At 41.5% G+C, this 8,863-nt stretch overlaps 1 protein-coding gene across 2 annotated transcripts in view; it reads left to right on the plus strand.

Moving 5' to 3' along the window:
• Positions 1–8,863, plus strand: part of Hdac2 (histone deacetylase 2) — a 30,198-nt gene that overhangs the window by 515 nt on the left and 20,820 nt on the right. Inside the window, exon 1 of one of the 2 annotated variants that reach the window (XM_013032840.1) lies at positions 7,903–7,956. The exons of the other annotated variant lie outside the window; for it this stretch is intronic. The gene's annotated coding sequence lies outside the window, so the exon portion shown is untranslated. Of the gene's footprint in view, positions 1–7,902; positions 7,957–8,863 lie in introns of those variants that run through there. 2 annotated transcript variants of the gene reach the window in all.

An 8,863-nucleotide genomic window follows, 5' to 3' on the forward strand; every position in this document is an offset into this window, starting at 1 on the left:
GGCCCCGGGCTGGCCCGCCCTGCACGGCGCGCCTCTCTCGCCTGCATCCCGAGGACAGAAGGGGGGGTGTTGAAGCAGGTTTTGGGGGGCGCCCCATCGGGCACCCGACCCTCCTCTGCAGAACCAGAATTGCCAGCCCGGCGCCGGCGACACAAAGCCCCGCGGCCGCTGGAGCTCCGCCCCTCCGGGCCTCCCCCTCCCCCGGCCCCGCCGGCTCCCCTCCTCCCCGCACCCCGACGTCGGGTCTCGGCCCCTCTTCCCCCGGGTCCAGCCTTCGTCCATCCCCCGGTACCCCTCTCGGATCCGGGTCGGTGTTGGGGAGTCGTCGCGAGGGCGGGGGATCCAAGTCGGGCGAGGCCCGGCCCTCGCGCGGGTCCTGAGCGTGGGCTCCATCCCTCCCCTTTGTTCCCCGGGTTCTCCGAGCGCCACTTTCCCCGGGATTCCCGTGGGAAGGCTCTCACGTCCCCAGTAGCAGGGAGGATGTTGGGGTTGGAAGTGGGTAGCAGTGGTGGAGGGAAGGGAGAGGAGGGGAAAGATGGAGCCAGCTCGTGCAAGGCTGCCGAGCAGATTCGATGGGTGCTGGCTTGCTTCCGTGGGAGGTGGTTGCCACCCACTTCTTTGTTGCTCTTTATTGGGAAATCGATCCCTCCTCGGTGGGGGTTTAGGAGAGCCTTGGCATCTTACTAGTCAGGGCAGGATGTTCCGAAGTGGTGGGAATCTTGGTGTGGGCAAACTTGGGAAGGTGTAGTACACAACACTGTCCTCACTGCCCAGTGAAATGATAAAAGGTGATTTAATTCCAGTGGTTCCCTACTTTGGAGTACAAATGGGAATCTCCAAAGCCTGTTTCCCATGCCAGTCTGAGTTATACTAGATGGAATAGTAGTAACCTGTTTCACAGATTTCAGACTAGTAGATTACCCTTGAGAGGTGGAATAAGAGAATTTAACGACAAAAATCTACCAGTGAACTGAAAGTCCTGTCTGATTCGTACACAGCAGTACTACAAAATTTCCTACATAATGGTGTCTAGGAAATACGGTCCCTTAAAGAGATAGATAAGACCCGAGAGGATTAGATCAGAGTAGACTTGACCTTAACTACCATCTCTTCATTAGGCAAGGATTAATCTTCTAATGCTTGTTTTAAACAAAATAGTCATCTGTATCACTTGCTAGAAAATCTAAAATCTTACAGAAAGTTAGGCCAGAATGAAAATAGTGCAATGCTTTTTGAGAGGACCACATGTGTGTTGTATAAAATGATTTGAAATTATACCATCACAGAAGAAGTAAAGTTTTGAGCACTTGAAATTTAACATAAATTACATTGTATATTTTATGTTAGTGGCATATCGTTACCACTAACAAATGAAATTGAGTTGAAAGGAAATAGTGTAGTTTGTATAAAATTATTTTGTTTCTAAAATAATTCATTCCTCTTACAGTTTGGTGTTGAAGGAAAGAGTATTTTGGGAACACTGATGCTTGAGCTTTTGTGGCTATCAGTTGCTGTTGGCAGTGTTGGGTTCTGGTGGGGTAGTAAGCTGCTAATAATTTCTTGTCACAAGGTTTGCACTGTAGAACCAGGTTCACTTGAGTAGTTTTCTGAGCAGTTATTTGTTCTTGGCCCCTGTGTGATGAGACTCTGTTGACGTAGAGGACAGACAGTGATCCCAGAGATAGAATGATGCAAGTTTAACAGAGTGAAAGTCTTTGTGTGGTTTAAAGCAAGCACTTTCTTTTTTTTGGGGGGGGGGTCTGGTCGTGGGCCTGAACTCTGGGCCTGGGCGCTGTCTCTCAGCTCTTCAGCTCAAGGCTAGCGCTCTACCACTTGAGCCACAGCGCCACTTAGGGCTTTTTTTTTTCTGCTTATGTGGTGCTGAGGAATCGAACCCAGGGCCTCATGCATGCAAGGCAAGCGCTCTACCACTGAGCCACCTTCCCAGCCCACAACCACTTTCTGTACCTGATGGTTGATAAGCAGATGTGTAAATCTAGTAGGTTATTTACGACTTTATTTAATGGTACTGGTACTGGGGCTTGAACTCAGGATCTTTAGCTCTCCCTTGGCTTTTTTTATTGCTTAAATCACACCTTTAAAGTGAACTTACAAGCCGGGCGCTGGTGGCTCACGCCTGTAATCCTAGCTACTCAGGAGGCTGAGATCTGAGGATCGCGGTTCAAAGCTAGCCCTGGCAGGAGAGACCGTGAGACTCCTATCTCCAATAAACCACCAGAAAGCCGGAAGTGGCGCTGTAGCTCAAGTGGTAGAGCGCTCGCCTTGAGCTGAAGAGCTGAGGGACAGCGCCCAGGCCCAGAGTTCAAGCCCCACGACTGACAAAAAATAAAATAAAGTGAACTTACACTGAATATTCTTTGGGGTTATTCTTTGGATGAGGCTAACAAAATTGCAAAGATTCTTGAAATTGGATAGTTAGAATTATGTTAACGTGTAATAACATGTTAGACTTTGGACAAATTAATTCCCAAAATTTTTATCTTCATTACCAAAAGGCCTGCTTTGCCAGGAGTAGTGGTGCATGCTTGTAATTCCAGCACCTGGTAAGTTGAGGCATTAATATCTCCAGTTGTAGCCAGCCTAGGCTATGTAGCTACTTTTAACTTGGGCTGCATAGCCAAACCTTGTCCTCAAACAAAGCAAGAACAATCTATTTTGGAAGTTCTTATGAATAACAATTTTTCCCTTTTTTAATTGTGAAAAAAAAGGGTGTAAGTAAAATAGTTTCTGTAACAGCTGTGTGGCATTCAGGTGTGCTTGAAGATTCATTTGGGAGTATCAGTAGTATTGGTCCTGAATAATTTACTAGCCTAAATTAGTTGGTTTTAACTCGGTAAGAGCTAGAAGAAACAAAAAGGAAACGAATAAAGTAGCAAGTTCCTAACCCTAGATGATATTTAGGCAGAGTGAGGTCAATCAACACATTTGACTTAGGCAAGTCAAAGAGAATGTTGTATACTTCTATTTGTAACCTTTAAATTACTGTAATGCTGGTCCCAAGTGAAACTTCAGGTGTTGATGCACAAGGTATCCCTTCTTACTCGTCTGACTGTGGCTATTTATTTATGCCTCCAAAGTTTCCAAAAACAGACTTCAATCTTGTTCATTCTTTGATATACAGGACTACCACTAATTTGTAGAATTATATATTGCTAACTAGGTAGTCAGTAAGATCCTTTCTGACCCTAAAAAGATACGATTTTTCTCTAGTTAAATGTCATTAGCAAACCAAGCCAGTGTAGTACTCATATTTTTATACTTTAGAAATGTCAACTACAGTTGGTTTTGAATTGAGGTTGGGGGCCAATTGCATTTAGTAACGTTGAATCTGTACATAACTTATATAATTAAGTACAAATTGTTCTGTGCTCTTCCCCTGCCTTCTCTGATTGGGATGTGTAATCAAAATGTTTCAGAAAACAAGTAGTTCAGAGAATAACACTCAACTCTACAGAGGTAGAGGTAGAAAACAAAAGATAGGTAAATTAGCAGTATACGGGAAAGTATGATTTTGCTAACAGATAGTAGAGATTGTATTCAGCATATTCAGCAATCAACTCTTGTCAGGTTTTTCTTATATTTAAGACAGTATCAGTGGGGTTGGCTTTTTAATTTTTATTTTTTTTTGCTAGATATCTCATATTACAGTTGTATGTGTTCTTAGCAGTCATATACTTTTTTGTTTGTTTGTTTTTTGTTGTTTTGGTTTTTGGTCGTGGGGCGTGAACTCTGGGCCTGGGCGCTGTCCCTGAGCTCTTCAGCTCAAGGCCAGCACTCTACCACAAGCCACATTGCCACATCCAGTTTTCTTGTGGTTAATTGGCCATGAATCTCAGGGACTTTTCTGCCCAGGCTGGCTTTTAAGCATGATCCTCATATCTCAGCCTCCTGAGTATCTAAGTTTACAGGTATGAGCCACCAGTGCCTGGCTATTCATGTAAATTTTTGCTTTCCATAAAATGGGTAGTTAATTCTTTGAGGCAAACCATTGCTGAATGAGTTAGTAGTCGTTTGTGAATATTAATGATATCACTTACACATAGTTATTTAAACATATATTTCCTGTGCTTGAGTCTTCCTTTAGAATTCCTTTTCACTTTAAATTTTACTTTGTGACCTTGAGCCTTGCTTTATTTTTTTTTTCCTATCACTGTGGTGATTTAATTTTTCTCTATTAGAACAAAAGTTTCACAAGGGCAAGAAGTTTATACAACACAGGGTACCAAAATCAAAAACTGACAACAAGAGATAAACCAAAGGGGGGGAAAACAAAAGAAAAAGAAATAACTTCACACAGTACATTAAAAATAACAATAACAGATGTGGAGGGATGTGGACAGAAGGGAACCTTACTGCATTGTTGGAGGGAGTGTAAACTTGTTCAACCACTTTGGAAAGTAGTATGGAGGTTCCTCAAAAGACTTCACATAGAACTCCCCTATGACCCAGCAATCCCACTTTGGGGCATTTACCCAAATGTTCACAAACAAGACCACACTAAAGCTACCAGCACAACTGTGTTTATGGCAGCATTATTCACCATAGCTAAGATATGGAGCCAACCCAGAAGCCCCTCAATAAATGAATGAATCAAGAAAATGTGGTATATATACACAATAGAATTCTATGCCTCCATCAGAAAGAATGACATTGCCCCATTTGTTAGGAAATGGAAAAATTTAGAAGAAATTATATTAAGTGAAGTAAGCCAGGCCCAAAGAAACATAAGTCCCATGGTTTCCCTTATTTACAACAACTAGTATATGTCTGCGTCAAGCAGAAAAGGTCAGATAAGTTGATGTTAGGGAAATGAACCCTAAGATATGTATTCAAATGTTTTTTTCTTTCATGCAATTGTTTCTAACATATTTATAAGATGATTTCTTTGTTGCTTTGTATTTTCCTCCCCCACGGTATAATCCCTGCTTTCATTGTATTTGATGTTGGTATAATTTGTGGAGGGGAAGGGGAAAAAACAAATCATTTAAATAGGGATACAGGTGGACCCATTGCCACAATGAGATCTACAAGTCATGTCAAAAAACGAACTTTAAAACTTTGTCGGGTGGGTGGTAGGGGGGACGGTGAGGGGAATTGGGGGGGCGGGAGGGGGGAGATGGGAAGGCAAAGGAGGAGGCAACAATGCTTGATAAAAAATGTACTCATTATCTTGCCCATGTAATTGTAACCCCTATGTAAGGTATTTTCACAATTAAAAAATAACAACAAAAACCTTCTTTCCAGATTTTGGAGTTCATTTCTATTAGCATCATTTTATAAGGTCATATGTACATAGCTATTGTGATCCTCTGCTAAGTCTATCCTAGACATATACTAATTATTACAAATGAGGCAAACCATGGAGCCTACGTTTCTTTGTGTCTAGCTTACTTCACTTAATATGATTTTTACCAAGTCTTTCTGTTTTCTTATGAATGGGACAATGTCATTTCTTTCTGATGAGCATAGAATTCCATTGTGTCTGTTATAACACATTTTCTTGATCCACTCATCTATTGGGGGCATTTGGGTTGGTTCTATATCTTAGCTATGGTAAATAATGTTTCAGTGAACATAGTTATATTAGTAGCTTTAGTATGGCCTTGTATTGCTGGATCATAGGGGATCTCTTATGTTTAGTCTTTTGAGGAACTTCCATACTGCTTTCTAGAATGGTTGAATCAATTTACATTACCACCAACAGTGTAGTAGTGTTCCCTTTTGGCCACATTTCTGCCAGCATCTACTATTAACTTGTTTTCTTGATAATGGCCATTCTAACTGTGGTGAGGGGGAATCTCAATGTGGTTTTGATTTGCATTTCTTTTATGGCCAGTGATGTTGAACATTTCTTCTTGTGTCTTGGCAGTTCTTATTTCCTCCCCAGAGAAGTCTCTTTAATTCTTTAGCCCACTTATTATGGGTGGTTGTCTCTTTGAGGATTTTTTGTTGGGGGGCTTAATTTTTTGAGCTCTAAGTATATTTTTAATATGAGGCCCTTGTCTGCCTACAACCATTCTTAAATTACAGACAGGATGTATGAGAGTTTTGTCCATGTTGTAGATGAAAGTGCTCCCTCAGCATACCACTTTCATTTTCCACATTGGCTCTAGTTGGAATGTCCAAGGAGACATTACAACTACTTGTGTTTTTTGTTGTTTTTTTTTTTTTTTTTTTTTTTTTGCGGGGCAGGGATGGCAGGGAGATGAACTCAAGACCTGTGCTTGGTAGGTAGGGTTACCTTTTTGTGTTAGTTATATGTGAAATTTAAGTCTCATCTTTTGCCCAGGCTGGCCTGGATCTTGATTCTCCCATATACTTCCTACCATAGTTTGGATGACAGATATGAACTGCTCTGCCTGTCCTTTTCTGTTGAGTTGGAGTTTCACTAATTTTTTTCCCAGGCTGGCTTAGAAATCTCAGTGCTCAGGATCACTGTCTCCTTAGATGCCACCACACCTGGCTTATTTAAGTCTTCACAAGAAAATGAAAAACTGTTCCTTAAGAGAAGAAGAGAGGGCTGCAGGGGATAGAGCTCACTGGTATCGAACTTGCCTACCATGTACAAGGACCTGTGCTCAATCCCTATTACTGGGAAGGAAAAACTGAGAAGAGTAAGGGGACTTGGTAGAGACCATTCTCTTAAAATAACTGGTTTAATGGTGAGATGTAAACTGGATGTAAGAATTGAATATATATTGATTCACATAAAATGAAATGGATGTGGTTTAGATAGGTATGGACACACTTAAGTAATTGGGTAGGTCTTAGTACCACTACTCACTGAGGTTGTAATGACCAACCAGTGGCCCTGTTTTCAATATTTTGTATTTGAGATCTTAAGTTCAAATGAAAATACAGAGACTGGTTATCTCTGTGGCCCAGAGAAGAAAGCTACTATAGCAGGGAAAGTGAGACTTCAGATTAGCCTGTATAAACAGATATAAGGACCTAGGAACCATTTCTTCCCTCCCCCCCCCCACCTTTTTTTTTTTTTGGTGTGGGTCCTGGGACTTGAACTAAAGGTCTGGGAGCTGTCCCTGAGCATTTTTGCTCAAGGCTAACTAGTACTCCTTGAGCCACCACTCTACCTCCAGCCTTTTTAGTGGTTAATTGGAAAGAGGGGTCTCATGGCCTTTTCTGCCTGGGCAGTCTTTGAACTGCAGTCCTCAGATTTTAGCTTCCTGAGTAGCTAGAATTATAGGCATGAGCCATTGATACCAGATCTCCAGTATCGTGTGTGTGTGTGTGTGTGTGTGTGTGTGTGTGTGTGTGTGAGAGTGCGCGCGCGCGCGCGTGTGTGTGTGTGCTCACACTCGCACCTGGTCCTGGGGCTTGAACTCAGCCTATCCCTGAGCAAAAACTCAAGGGTAGTGCCATACTGCTTGAGCCATAGCTCCACTTACAGCCTTTTGGTAGTTAGTTGGAAATAAAAGTTCCATGGGCTTTTCTGCCTGGGCTGGCTTTTAACCGAGATCCTCAGATCTTAGCCTACTGAGTAGCTAGGATTACAGGCGTATGTCACTGCTTCTGGCTATTCTTAAAATAAGACTTAGGGTAGAACTCTTATTCACTGATGGGCTCAAGCACCTAGAATTATGCTTGCCTGTAAAGTGATGAGCTCTTGATATGTTAAATAATAAATGAACTTGAAGAAACCCTGATGTTTAAATTCAGTGGAGGAGTGGGCGTGGTGTTAACCAGGTAAATAGCATTATGGAAACCCAGACTCAGGGTATATCAAGGAGGAGGGACCAGTTGTGTTAAAACCTGCAAGTGGACTAAGTATTCTGTGGCAGACAAAGGTAATATAGTTATAGTTGCCTTTTCATACCTTTTTTCTTGTTTTTTTTCCTGAATCTTTTTTGCAGTCAGCTAATCTTCAGGGGTAAAAGTACATTTCACAGTCCTGAAATCCAAAATGATCTGAAAATCGTAAGTTTTTTTGTGACTCATTTGGAATCAAAAACTTAACCTGAATTATTAATGTGATGTTATTATATCTTCCCACTTGTGAATATTTTCACCTTTTGTTTCATTTATAGAATTCTGCCCAACCTTTAGCATATTATTTATGACCTTTAACAAAAGCAGAAAAAGTTTAAGATTTGAAATATATCTGGTAACAAAGATTATAGATAAGTGACTGGACCTCAGTAGCCACTCCCTTGATGATCTCTTGAACAGTGAACAATTTCCTGAGATTCTTCTTATTGTCAAAGAAAGGTTGTTGTGGTTAGGAAATCACCTTTTTTTTCCCCTTGGTCAGTCTTGGGGCTTGAACATCTGGACCTCAGCTCTTCTGCTCAAGGCGACTGCTGCTACCATTTGAGCCACTTCTGGTTTTCTGAATGGCTTATTGAAGATAAGAGTCTCGCTGACTTTACTGCCTGGGCTGGCTTTGAACCATGATCCTTAGATCTTAGCCTCCTGAGTAGCTAGGATTACAGGCATGAGCCACTGGTGCACGGCTAGCACTAATATTTGAATGCTTGCTATACAGGTACAATACCTCCATGCCTCCAGACCAAGAAATCAAAGTAGTCTAGCATAGCTGATCATTTAGATGAGATAAATGAAAACTATAGCTAATGAAACTAAAACAAAAAGAAGAAAGCATTTTATTCTTGTTAGGAATGAAAAAAGGGTTGGAGGCATAGTTTGGTTGGCAGAGTGCTAGACCATGAGAGAAAATGTCAGGTACCCAGTTAAAGTCCCTAACAAAATAAAAAAAAGAAAATATCTACAGAACAGCCATCTAATGAATTGAAGAAAAGTTAGAAATGGTTCTTTTATAAAGAATTCTTTTTCCTTCCTTCCTTCCTTCCTTCCTTCCTTCCTT

This window comes from Dipodomys ordii, unplaced genomic scaffold (assembly GCF_000151885.1).
Source record: "Dipodomys ordii isolate 6190 unplaced genomic scaffold, Dord_2.0 Scaffold157, whole genome shotgun sequence".
NCBI classification, from domain to species: domain Eukaryota; kingdom Metazoa; phylum Chordata; class Mammalia; order Rodentia; family Heteromyidae; genus Dipodomys; species Dipodomys ordii.